At 40.0% G+C, this 14425-nt stretch overlaps 1 long non-coding RNA gene across 1 annotated transcript; it reads right to left on the reverse strand.

Annotated features, from left to right (window-relative positions):
• Positions 1 to 1955: 1955 nt before the first annotated feature.
• Positions 1956 to 7928, reverse strand: LOC143857838 (uncharacterized). The gene is made up of 2 exons (XR_013238770.1): positions 7845 to 7928; positions 1956 to 2309 (listed from the first exon to the last, which is right to left on the reverse strand). It is a non-coding gene; the product is annotated as an uncharacterized LOC143857838 (long non-coding RNA).
• Positions 7929 to 14425: the final 6497 nt, after the last annotated feature.

Raw genomic sequence — 14425 nt, forward strand, 5'->3', positions numbered from 1 at the left:
TAGCTAATTAGAAAACCTTCTAGTTGAAACTTTGAGTTTCATTATCAAACATGGAGTACAAATTTCATTTTTCTAATATTCCTGCAATATAACATGTTCTCGACAAACTCACAATAAATATAATTGATTGTTTTATAGGTTTGTGCCTACAAAGGAAAACATTAAGATATGGAGATTGGATTGGGAAATTCGACAGTTCATTTAGAAAGCTGATAGAAAACAATGGGGAAGTGAGCGAAAATACAAAGAATCTACTTGGTTCGATGATCTTTGCAAAGAAGCAAGAAAAAGAAGAGAGAATTGGGGTGGAAGAAATCATAGGTGAGTGTAAGACATTTTACTTTGCTGGAAAGGAAACGACTGCAAATCTTCTATCATGGATGCTTCTTATCCTAGGGTTGCACCAAGAGTGGCAAAGCAAAGCCCGCGAAGAAGTCCTTAACCTCTATGGCCGCCATGAAATTCCTGCTGCAAATACCTTGAATCAACTCAAGCTTGTGAGTTCCATTTTCAATTATTTTTTTGTGTAACAAAATGGAGTGCCATTATCAAAATAAGGGAGATGTTTTGATGGATGTACACCCAAATTGCAATTTGGGCCTCTTAGGATTTTTGTTTGTGTACAATGGCAATCGAAAAGGGGGCCAGATTGCAATTTTAATGTACACCCAAATTCTCCCTAAAGTAGATTAGTTAGAAGAAAAGTGTGAAAAAGACAATCACTGTTAGGTTCTTTCTTAAGCATAAACTTTTTGGCCCCCACATGTCTTTTGGACATTACTGGTATATGTTTAGATCACAGAGAAGATTTTAAATAAAGAAAAATCAAAATAATGGCTTTTTAGATCATGGTAAAATGGGAAGAAGTGTGGGAGAAGGCTTTCTTATTTCTTCCAAATAAAAATCTATTTTGGGCAACAATGGTAGGAATTTTTTTTTGCCTCTTTAGGACTTTTGCTCTTGCTTGATTGTTCTATTGTAAGCCTAGAGAGAGTTTATATAACTCTCATGCTATGACATTCATAAGTCAATGGAAAAAAAAAACCTTAATAAGATATATCTCTTGTTTTAGTAAGTCGGATCCCTCCGTTGTTTCCTTTTCCTCTCGAACCTTTTCCTCGAAATGAGAAAGAAGATGGTACACTCGAATTGTATTATTTAAGTGCTTATTGCTTGCCAAAGATCCTAACTTCGCCTTTTGAAGATAGATAGCCGCCCCGTTCGCCTTTTGAATTCAGTAGATAGAAGAAAGATATCTATTAGATATTAGTCCCATTAATTCACATGATCATGCATGTGGTAAATTGTCTGACTAAGGCTTTATAATAAAGTAAAAAGACATATAAATGAAATAATGCATGTAATGTGTGTGCAACTAGTGCTGAGAATTTATGGTACGGTGAAGGTTATCTACCCATTCGTCCCAGCTATCCAATTGAAAGCATATAGCCACACGATCCAACAACTAGTGACACATTGTCGTTGTCCTTCCCATGATTTTTGATATGTTAGCCCCCGATCTATGCCACGTCCCTGACCCGAAGGCGTGACAAGCACGAGATGAATGAAATAGTAGCCCTTGTAAGCACACAAGGCCTCTCATGATCCACAAGACAAATATCTAACAATCCATCCACATCATACCCGGGTCATAATCAGAGCTACTAAAGTTTCCATAAATAATTATATAACCAACTGTTCCCATCACTATTCTCAATCCCATCATGCTGTCCAAACCATTACAATTCCTTCAAATTGCTTAAGACAAACAATTGTTCACTCTTGGCAAAATGAAGATTCAACGACTAAAGCCTCCAGATAGCTAAGCTAATCTGCACTACCGATACTCACACAGATTCAAAATTCAGGATCTAACAATAGAAATATAACCACATGTAAGCTCGAACGCCCGCAAGTAATTAAATACTATCGTAGTTGGGTCTAACATGCCAAAATTAGAAATATAAACATGTTAATAAGATAAAATCAGATTAAGAAATAGTTGGGCATCAAAACAGGTCAGATAAACCAGAGCAGAGCTAGGCAGAATGCTGCAGATTTCAATAATCTCATGTGCACGGCTTAGGTTATATCACACAATCAGAGGTCATGGGTACGTAGTACCAAATGACAGGTGTACCGAAGTACCAGAACATAACAGAAGGTTCTGAAGTACCACAGACTGAGTTATTGCAGGTCATTGATGCTCGTTGGTGCCGGAGTCACTCCTCAGATTACAAGTCAGACAGGGCCAACGTTTAACCTCCATCAGCGGGATCAAAATCAGACCTTAGCCGCCATGATATATGCTAGAGTATCCATATAAAAAAAAAATGTTTTTTCAGTCATGATCACAAGACATATACAAACTATTTCTGAAAATAGTTGAGCCTAAATCGGTAATTAGTCCCATAATGAATAATAATATGCAAAGCATGGTTTGAAACTTATCACAAGTAAAATAGCCAGTTCGAAAAACCAGTCTTTTCAAGTATTTGAAAATCTAATATACATGTGATTGAAAGTTTGTCAAACAAGGCATGCTAGACCCTACTATGTCAATTACGGGGTTACTGAACAAGGTTTGGCAAAATGCTAAGATATTTAATAGAGTTCTCAAATATGCGTTACAAATCACAATACCAACAATTTTAAAATCACTAGGGTTAGTTTAAGGAAGAAAACACTAAGGGTACCATATTACTTACTTACGGAACCACAATTTCCTCGAGGACCCGGATCCAATCACCTATCACCCAAAAAATCAAGAACATACATAAGAGTGCACATATGGACGGTTACAAATGTAAAAAACCACACTCTAAAAGAAATCCGGCCGTAAACAAAGCTTCTTGGTTGGTTGACCGGCCTACAACGGTTGGCCGAACATAGGCAAACAAGGCCTTGGACGGTCGATCGTACAAGTTCATGGTCGACTGTGCCCGGGCAACGGAATGTTAAAGTGTATGCCCTAAAATCTAGTCATTATTGTATTGAAGTTTAATTTATCAATGGAATTCACAACATCTATGGTTTAACTTGAAAGAAATGTTTGTGACATGCTTTTATATTGATAGATGTTTGTCTTTAGGCAGCAAAATAGGAATATCATGCCCACAGATTCTAAGAGGCAGGGTGATATGATATTGCAGCTCTTTGCAGACCTAAAATGTTCCAGGTTGGGGTTGAGCCTAGACATCTTTTCTTGTACACAACTAGCATCAAGCCTTCCCTCCATACACGGATTGGGGTTTCTTGTCTCGGTCACTGGGGTAGTGGACCATAAGCAGGAATCATGGGTGCAGTTAATGGTTCACGCACTGAACGGGATCATTTATTTCAGAATAGACTGTGGACAAGGAATGAGGATAAGGCTATTCTACCCAGACAAGACCCTTTATCAAGATGAATCTATTCTATTGAAAAAAAGATGATTAAAATGAAACGATCAGCATCTTACCTCGGAATAGAATTTCTGATACCTAAGCTCTCCTCGGCCGTCTCTCCTCTCTGGGTTTTCTTGTGGAGAGAACGTGACCAATATTTGTATTTATAGTTTAGGTTAAAGTTTCTTAACCTAACACAATTAGACCGAAATACTATTCACTAGTAGTCAATTTCCAAAAATAAAAATTTCTCGGGTATTTCAATCTATTAGACCCAGTTCAGGGACTTGCCAAGAGAAGCTAAAATGTTGGTTTTTGGTATGTCTCAATATTATTAAAGTGGTGTCTAGTTGGCATGGAAGTAAAACCAATGAGGCCAAAATCTGTACATCCAATAAATACTCTACTAGCTAACCTTGTAAGATTTTGTTCATGTGATCGTTTGTCTCTGCAGGTAGGCATGATAGTTGATGAAACTCTCCGTCTATATCACCCAGTTCCCTCGCTTCTGAGGCAAGTACTTAAGGACATTCAGATAGGGGAGCTCTATCTTCCCGCGGGCACACAACTCTACATTCCTTTGATTGCCATTCATCACAGTGTTGAAATATGGGGAGAGGATGCAGGTAAATTTAATCCGTTGAGATTTTCCAAAACGGAAAGGCATCATCTAGTTGCACATTTTCCGTTCGGATTAGGGCCGAGGATTTGTGTGGGTCAGAATCTGGGGTTAGTGGAGGCAAAAATTGCATTGGTGATGATCCTCCAACACTTTTCTTTCATTGTCTCGCCAACTTATGTTCATGCTCCCACTGACTTGCTTACCTTACAGCCTCTACATGGAGCCCAAGTTGTCTTCCAGAAGATTTAAGTCCTAAATTGCAATTAGAGATGTAGCTTTGCTTCTTAGAATAAGTTAATAGTATGGTCGTAATTGAGTGTGTAATAAGTCAACTTTAGAAGTTTTATTTGTTAGGATGGATCCTAATATGTATTAAGTTACTTTTAATGACATTCGTTTATATAATGTGCATGGGATGTAATACTGCACCTCTTGTATTGTTAGGAACAGTCTGTTGTTATCGTTTAATAATACTATTGATTGATTTTACTGACATACACATGGTGCATCGCACGGGATGGCAAGAAACCCTAAATGTTTAATAAAAGTTTTTTTAGAAGTAATAATAAAAGCACTGGTGAGAGGGTATTTTGTTCATTCCGATTATAATTAGGCCCTGCTCGTTTGAGATTGTGGCAACCGTTGTCACCCTCCAATCGAATTACTGGACCCAAAGTTAATGTAATTTGGGGTCAAATAATCGGATTGGGGGTGGCAATCGGTCGTCATAATCCTAAATGAACAGGGCCTTAGGGTTAGCATATATATATATATATATATATATATATATATATATATATATATGCTAACCTCATACCCTAATGAGATGATTTCTCTTTCCCCATTTCTCAAGCATCATCATCATCTCCCTCTCTCTCTCTCTCTCTCTCTCTCTCTCTCTCAAACAACATAGTATCAAAGCCCTAGGGGTCTTGATCCGTCTAGCTTCCTCTTCCTTATTCCTTTTTTTAATCATTTCTTTTTCTTGAGATTCAACACACAAATAAGGAAGGGAAAACAACCCTCCAATGGCTGCCGCCCACTAGGGACTTGCTTGGGGTGATCGACAGAATATCTTGGAAATAGAGTTAGGTAATGTTTACGACTGCAGCACCAGCGCATAGCTTGAAAATAGATTCAACAGCACCATCAGGGTAATGACATCCCAGTCGGGCACGCATTGTATCTATCCCATTGAACCAATGATAATAAAAATCAATAAAAGAAATAAAGAATATGATAATACATGTTGTGCAGTGTGTGATTTTCTCATTTTATTTACGCACTTATCTGGTGCCCTTGGATTCTAAGCGAAAAAGTTCCCATTTAACTTGATTTTGGCCCAAATTTCTTTAAAATTAGTAAAAACGATATGTTTATAGAGTTAGGTAATGTTTCAAGAACTCCTCAGCAGAGTCGCCAACCTGTGGACCCCGATCCCGAGGACGGTGAGCGAGGGATGCGTGATCCCCGTCAATCCTCTAAGATCTCCACAATGTGAAAGAGAGCTCTACCAAGGAACTCTAGAAATGATGCCACTCATAGCATGGGTGGCGATTGATATGTATGAGATACCTCTTGATCAGGAGACAGGAGCCTCGAAACCAAGACGCACCTAAAAATCATTCAGAGTCGCCATCCAAGGAAATGGGCCCTAGATCCCATGAAATACTCTGTTGCAACAGATAACCAGAGATACAAAAGGTCCGTGCCTGGTGACGAATGAGGAAGATCCGAAGAGCACCCCCAATTCGCCCAAGTGCAAGCACATGGTCTCTTATGCCAGTTCTAATTAACTTTGAAGAGTTTTGGGCAAAAATCATGTGAAATGGGAACAATCATCCCCGAGAAAACGTCTATCTACGCATGCATGACTCGGGGATAGGCAAAGAAAGCGAGCAAATCCTTGCTCATCGCATCTAATCCTAACTCATCACATCTAAGAAAGCAGTAAACAATCGCATGCATTGCTACAACTAAACAGATAATGACAGATATAATGAGATAAGGAAAGCAGTAAAGAGCTATAGCTAGACAGATAATCAAGATAAGACGAATGAATAAACACTATAGCTAAGCAACCAAAGTAGTAAAGTAAACACACTAGCATGCGAGGCTATGCAAGAGATAAGGCTAAGAAAATGGCAATCAATCACATGCTAGAACAGTAAACAAACTAAAAAAGTAATTCATAATAAACCAAAGACAAACCCACAGTGAGCTAACAAGATGTAAGAAAATAAAGGAATCAGAAAATCAAAGGTATACGATGACCAAAAATGCTAGGGGAAAGAAAATGGAATACACGATAGGCTCAGAGGGCGATTCGAATGGAATCAAGCCCAGTGATCCTAATCTGCTGAAGATCGGACAAGTCTCGCGATCGTCATGACCTATCGTTGAGCTCAGCGAGGACAATCCCTGTGAAGGGGTCGCGCTACGTCATCGCCCGTCCCAAAACTCGATAAAACGTCGGAAAACCGATGAAAACCGGAAAACCACGATCAAAATCGAAAATGGAATGAAAAGGGGACTCCGAGTGACCTGGCAATCACTATCCTTGCCCATTTTTGTTTTTGTTTTGAAAGGTTTGACTGTACTTGGGTGGACCCAAGCTACCTACGTACACTGTGGAAAGGGATCAAGCCAACGTAGTTCGAAAAAGTTTTTGGTGTTTTGGATTGTTTTTAGATTTTTGTTGTTTTTATCCCTTTTGATTGAAAGGGGGTTTTGGCTCAGGAGGTTTCCATCCGTCGTCGCCTTAAACCCGAGAGAAGTGTTCTCATGATGGAATCCCGAAGCATGAGAAAGACCTCGAGGAACGTGAGGAGAGTGAACCCGAAGAAGAAGACGAGGTTGAAACCCTGAACCCTATAGGAAATGATGACCTCGAAAAGAAGGGAAACCCATATACCCTGTAAGAATTCTATGGAGGGAAAATGGATGTGAAGGGCAAGGGGTTGGCTCAAGAAGCATTCCGTCATCGCCTTAACCGATGGGATCCTGAAATGCGAAGAGAATCCCGAAGAACATGTGAAAAATGATCCTGAACAAGGATAAGGAAGGAAAAGGATAACCCCAAACCCTAAAAGAGAAGTGCTGATGTATCTAAATGTGTAAACCGAGACATGTACAAATCACAAATCTAATTGATGAGGACAAAGCATATAGATTATGAGCATTCGAGACGAAACAAATCAATTTACTACACTCATTGAGATAAGGTACCACCAAGGTCAACAACTCAAGTAGATAATAAGGATAGATAGCAAATTAGCAATGCAGAGAGAACAATATGATATCGTGAATAATAGTCCCCTAAAATCTAAGGTCATAACATTACAATCGCACTTCTTCATTGCAGCCAGTTATCCTATATCCCATGATTTTTTAGTTATCCTATTCCCCATGATTTTTTAGTTATCCTATTCCCCATGATTTTTTATTCTGATTGTAAGAAGCTGAAATCCCATGTAAGCGATAGGCTCATAAAACCCCATGCTCCAACTCAATTTGGTAGGTGGAGAAATGAACAAGGGTCCGAGTATCTCAACAATTATCCACATACCAGCAACCCCTTAAATCACTCTACATTAACTACAAGGACAGAAATAATGACATAGCTTCAATTCGATTTGCTAAACGTGCTTGGTAGACAATGCTATGGATTTAGAGATGAATAACAGACCCAAAAATCAATATGTAGGGACAGTAGATTGATTTGGGGATTCTAAGCAACACAAAAAAATAATCATAAATCCATGACCATATATCATCACAAATGAAATCCAAAAACAAAGAAACCCAAAATATTAGCAACGACTGAGATTACCTACTTGGATGGTGGACAATTGCAATCACCAAATGTTTGCTGATTTCCAGAGAAGCTCTGTCAATCGGGCTCCTTCTCCTTCTTCTCCCCCTCTTTAAAATCCTACCTCTTCTTATCTTCTTAGGTTCAAACTCTCAAACCCCTCTTTTGGCTGCTTCTTTTTCCCTAAAGCCATCTTAGAAATCCTAAGGATCTAGAGTGTTCTAATCCAATCCAGCCTTACACCGCACCCTTTTGATCTAATGGCCCATGTTTATTGCTTGCAAAGGAAATAACACTCATTTTATTAAAATACCCCTAGGACAAGGTGATTTTACACCCTCCTACCATTAGGCTCTACTTGCCTTTTCTTCCTATCAATGGGTACCTTTGTTATGCTAGTTCACCCCCCTCTTCTGCAATAAAGGGAGATAGCATCAACACTACCATGCTTTGATAGTTGGAGTAACTTGTTTGTTTTTTCTTCCATTTCTTGTCCAATTCTTCCAAAATTTGTCGGGACACTCTCGGAGAGGTTAACCATCCTGGGAAAATTTGTATCAATTAGTGAACACTGTGGGTCAGTAAAATTTTGGGGTTCCTTCGCATTTGGGTTTGATTCTTTGCGGATTTCAAAATTTGAAACTTGGCTTCCGGGAGATTCTGAAGTTGACTTTAAGACTCGAGTTTCGGGATATTTGGGAATCGGAATTTTATTCGATCTCGGGAATTTATTCGATTTGGGAAATTTGGGGTAGGTCAAAATGGGGTGTCTACAACCTGTTATAATAGGAAAGTCCTATATCATGAAACTAATTCATCAAGTTGATGATAGGAAACTAGAGGTGACCAGAAAAGGAAAAATCCACCGGAAGAAATTGGTATACTATCGAGTGGCCAAAGTGAAGACAAATGAAAGGGAAAACCCTTTATATAGGATTCGTATGGCCACTCGCTTGAAAAGTCCCTTCGATTGGGAAATAAGAGCCCCTATCCATGTGGCAATCAAGGGATGGGTGATGGGTTTAGCACCCATCATTGCGGTGACACTTCCTTAACAATTGCCATGAATGCCAAGAAGCGTTGTTTTGGTTTTAGAAATGCACGAATTTCCGCCTCCCCGCCTTGTGATGCTTAAGTTTCCCACCAAGGTAATAAGGTTGGTCCGAACTTGAAGTAAAAGTTGAACTATCAGTTTGGACAAAGAAAGCTCTTGCCATGCTCAGAATTACAAAGCATTAAGCATCGAATTTCCCACCGAATCTTCAAAGGGATGGCCGAACCTCATCAGTAAAGGCCAAGCTTGAAGATTGGTTTATACATCTCCAGCAGCGCAAAGGATCGGGCAATCCCCAGAAGGTGCCTCCATGCCATCCGAGCTTGACAATTCACGGACTCATCGCCAGTGTATAAGCCATACGTTCATACAAAAAATATTGGTTCGGCCCTAAAAGTAAAAGATCATCCTTAACTTTCGAAGTCTACTTCCCCGTGCCATAAATGAGCCGAGGAAGTTGGGGGCGGGGGGGGGGGGGGGGGGGTAATATGCGCTTCTCCTTTAGATTGATGACATGTGGCGTTGAGCCTAAATGAGGAAACCGAACTCATCTTCTATAACTTAAGTACGAGAAGGATACTCTGTCTCTCCAACTTAGCAACGTCTCCAAAGAGGAAAGCATTCCAAAGGGAAAGTCCCTGTGAAGAATAGCTACTTCTCCATAAGGTCGGTGAACCCATATAGAAACCAGTTCCCATGAGGAAACTCGGTGTTTATCTCCAAAGGAAATCATCCAATAAGGAAAGACTCCTATCAAGCCAAGTCTCCTAAACTGTTGTGAACTTCTTCTCTAAAAAAGGATCTCCACGCTCAAAGGTATGCATCTTCAGTATCTTGAATCACTAGCAAGAATTACTCTCTAGTTCTCTTATTGCTTGGTTTTCTCCTGTTGTGTCGATTTATGTCTTGATCGTCGGAGTTAGGGGTGCAAGTTTGGCCCTGTACGCCCTGACCCGCCCTGAGCCCGAACAGGGTCAGGGCGGGTCAGGGTTCATTTTTTTAGACCCTGACTCAGGTCGGGTCGGGTTCTGGGTTAATGCCTCGGGTACCCTGACCCGGCCCGACCCTAAGTTTTCTATTATAGAATTGAACTATCTGTGCATGTTTCTTTTGCTAATGTTTTCTATTATCTTGGATTGATGTTTCTTTAGATTATTATTATTAATTGTCTTTGTTGCCCGTCATGTTGTTGAATTCATGTTGTCTTATTTTGTTTCCTTTCTCTGTTTATTGATCATTTTGTTCTATATGATAAGTGGTTGCTTTATTTTTGGCACTCTTAACAGGTATTTGCATTAGGGTCAATTAGGCCCTGCCCTGCCCAATCAGGACGGGCCAGGGCCAGCACTGAGCCCTGTAGGGCGGGCAATGGGTTGAGGTTTTTCGGTCCTGACTCAGGGTCAGGGTGGGTCAGGGCCGAGATAATGGGATCCAGGGTTGGGCTAGGGTTTTGAAAAACCCGACCCTGTTAGAGCCCTAGTCGGAGTGGTCTTCCGGAGTCACAACTCCGGGACCCTTAACATGTTTTCTGTGAGTGCAGATCAATCACAGATTGGAGCTCTACCAACCAATGATCTTGGAAACCAGATTTTAGCATCATCAACCATGTGAAAAATAACCAAGTGAATCACTTTCTATTTCTATTTATATCTCTAGGAAAATACATATGCATTACACATACAATAGTGCTCCAAGAGACATAGGTGAGAGTGGGTGGAGTGGCAAGCCTACTATTTTCGGGAGAAATTTTCTAAGAATGATCATTAATAAAATGGTGGGAGAAAATTTCTAGGAATGATCATTAATAAAATGGTTGTCATTCATTATTCATCCCATTTTTTCCAACCAATAGTCAGAAACCACTCATTCCAAATCAAAGATACCCATCATTTCACCCATGCACAGCATGTTTGGAACCCACCATTGTACACTTATAATTTGATATGGTTGGGCCCACGATCAGTGTATCAATGGTAAAAAGGGGGCTCATGTACTTTATGTCAGAAAAATCCAAGGCTTTGATTGCAAAGTACACTGGCAAATGGGTGTCCTGGTGATAAAAGGGGCGTAAATATCATTTCCCTAAAAGAAATATATTAAAGAAAACAAAGAAACTGAATACAATCAAATTTGTGGGACCTTCACTTAAAAAACCCAAGTAAATATATTTCTATTTCCAGGGAAATAATCGCATGGAGATTTTAATTGAGAAAAATTAAAATCCACTCATTCCAAATCAAAGACACCCCATTTTGACCGAACCCCAAATTGTCATTCTGAATAAGGTTCCTCTAAATAAGTGAATTAGTGCTCCCAAATATGCCCTAACCTGGTTTAGAACCTCAATAATGTGTCCGCCAAATTTCGTCGAAAACTGTCAGGGTTTGCCTAGCAAACGAGCGTAGTGCAGTATGCATAGTGCAAAGGCAGAAGGGGAGTGGATTGTCCATTCAGGAAGGTGCCCATATCAATCCAGAAAAGAAGAGAAAATGTGCCTTGTTTTTCTACTTGCCCCCCCCCCTACTAGTATAAAAATTATTGTAAAAGCACTTGCAAGCGGCTGTCCTAGAGGAAAAAGGGGGGCAAAATTTATCACTTTGCTTATTAAAACCCAACCGATTAGGGTTTCAAGAAAGAGATCTCCATTTTCTTCGTGAAGCAGAAAGCAGAGGCGCCTCATTTTCTTTTTCTAGAAAAGGATAGGCTCAGATTTTTTGAACAGAGCAGAGAGAGAGAGAGGAGAGGAAAAGGAGGAGAGAATCCCAGCACCACCGCCATCACCTCCACCTACCCATCTTCTCCGGTGGGCTAGCCGGAATCCGGTGAAGCCATCGGAGCCGCCATCACCTCCACCTCCCAAAACCCAAACCCACCATCACCATCTCTTTCTCAGCCCAAACCCATTTCATTTTTCCACCCTCACCGACCAACACCATCATATCCATCTTCTCTTTCATTTTTCCCCTTATCCTCTGCAAAAATCCAAAAAAACCAAAACCCCATCACCTCCATTAAATCCGGCAATGAGCTTTGATTCTCCGACCACCAAAATCTGAGCTCCACCATTTCAGACCTCATTTCCCTTCTCATTTCTCACCTCCACCATCTCAATTTCTCATCTCCACCCTAAACCCTCTTCAATCCGGTCAAAACCACCTCCTCTGCATCTCGTCACCCTCTACACCATCATTCTCAAATCTCTCTCATCTCTATCTCCCTCTATGGTTTCTTAGATGTTTGAGCTGCTAAGTAGTTAGGATTTGGGTTTCGAAAAAGTTGGAAGAGAAGAAGAGTATAGGATCGATTTGGGGATTTCCTAATTTGGAGTTTGTAGCAGGGGTTTTAATAGTTGAAGAAGGGGCAGAGAAGAGGGTTTCTAAAGGAGTTGGGTCTAGAAACAGAAGAAGAGGAAGAAGAAGAAGGTTTGAGAATATTTCATTGTTTGTTGAGCGGACGAAGGGTTGTCCCCACCTTTACAACCACGAGCGTACACCGTCGTTTCTATAGCTGCCGATTGCTTCTCATTACCGTCCCTGTGAGAATACGTTGATTTATTTTTATTTTTTTACTTTTTTCTATGTGTTCTGTTTCAAGTTGGAATTGAATTGGTCGCTTCTCTCGATTTGATTTTTATTATTTGGGCACTTTGCATTATCTCGTTTGATTAAAAGGGGCTTCAATCACTTGTTTTGGTTTGCATTTCTTTTTGTCTATTTGGGGCTTTGATGACATTATAAGAATGAAGGAGTTACTTTTTGAATTGTCTCTTCGTTGGGTCTGGTAAGAGAATGTGTGTTGTAATCCCTGCAATTTGTCCCTGTGGGACATGATCCCGCGAGAGGGGCGGGGGGCGCGAGCCGCCGCGCGCTCTCTCTTTGGTCTCTCGTTCCCACGCGATTGGCGTGTGCATTTTAATATTGATTTGAATTCGTCTTTCCTGTGGACTTGGGATCACTAAGGCAATCCGAATTCCACACGAAAGAGACTGACAGAGTCGCCACCTAGATGTGGGATCTAGGACCCATAATTAACCAGAAATCTAGACTCGCTACCTGGTTACGAGAATGGAAGGTATGGGGAGTTATCCACCACATGCACCATTCTTGTCCGATAATCGGTCTTCGATTCCAAAAGCTAACTCTTTTAAATTTATTTTAAATGGCTCATTCAACTCTATGTTAATGTGCGAACTAAGTGACATGCATCCTAGAATCTAATTTCAATGTGAATCCTAGATGTGTATCTTGATTTATTAATTTGTCTGGATTCATTCTAAGTGAAAGTTCTCCTAGAATTCTAATTTCATGGAAAGCCCTAAATGATTTGATTAAGCATTTACAAGAAAATTAATATCCAAAACACCACAATTTGTTGTGGTGCCGACTCGCGGGTGGTATGCCGTCAGACATCCAAGCTGCCTACGTACCCAAGCCTCACTGGGATCAGAGTCGACGTAGTTCGGTGCACCTAAGCCAAGCTACTTATGCCTAACTCAACTAGGACACCGACCTAGACAGAATTGACTGTTTCAACAGTTTTGAGAGAAGTTATTTAATTCAAGTTGAGGATTTTATTATCTTAGGATTTCATCTGAGATGCTATATGATTCTTATCTAAATGCAAATTGTTCCTTAGACTAATGCAGGTTTGCCTACATCCTAGGTTACTAGGCTCGTCTTAAGGAAAGATTGGGTGACTAGTGTGACTAGACCTATGGCACGGTTGTTATACATAACAAACGTCCGTGATGAGGCTGGACTCCTAACTCTAGGACTCCCTAAAACTTAGGACACGACACAACACTAGTGTTCCTAAATTGGGCTCTAATGGTTCTTAGATTGGAAACCATAATCCAATGGTTCCGGAAGACTCGAGACAAATCAATTCAAATTCTTGAAGTTAATTAATTTCAGATTTCATGGATTTTCGATTTATGGACACTTGAGGATTACCAATGGTTCTAGGGTTCACCAATTTCGGCCCAGAATAGCATCCAAGGAAGGGAATCGTGCGTTCTTTCCTTGCGCAATTTAATACTTAGGTTATAACATCTTATTGCCTGGCATATCTCAGGATTTCCGTGGACAGTAACCTCGGAGCCAACAACATGCTATAGCTTAAGTATTCAAATTGTCAAAGATCGGTTGCAATTGGGATACGATTATGGATGCACTGACCATTTTTCCAGGGAATTCTAATGATCCTAAGATTTCTGTTTCAATGGATTAAGGAGTTAATGTGTGACAGAGATTTAAGGTTCTTTAGAAATATTCAGATGATTTTCAATTAATTTCGGATTTTCAATGAATTTTATCAATTTTAAACATATGAGTGATTTTACAAGTGAAATTGTAGCAAACGAATTCGAAATGAGTTGAAATTTCTACAGCAGCAAGATATGATGAAATGTAGCTTACGGAAAGAGTTTTACAGATTTTTACATTAAGCTCATATTTAATTTCGATTTAACAATTGATTGACCAGATTGCACAAATAACACAGAAACCACTAGAAATATGAATCTAAATTCAATGAAATTTCTACAGTAA

This window comes from Tasmannia lanceolata, unplaced genomic scaffold (genome assembly GCF_043159265.1).
Source record: "Tasmannia lanceolata isolate RefF3 unplaced genomic scaffold, GAP_Taslan_0.1 ptg000025l, whole genome shotgun sequence".
Taxonomy (NCBI): Eukaryota; Viridiplantae; Streptophyta; class Magnoliopsida; order Canellales; family Winteraceae; genus Tasmannia; species Tasmannia lanceolata.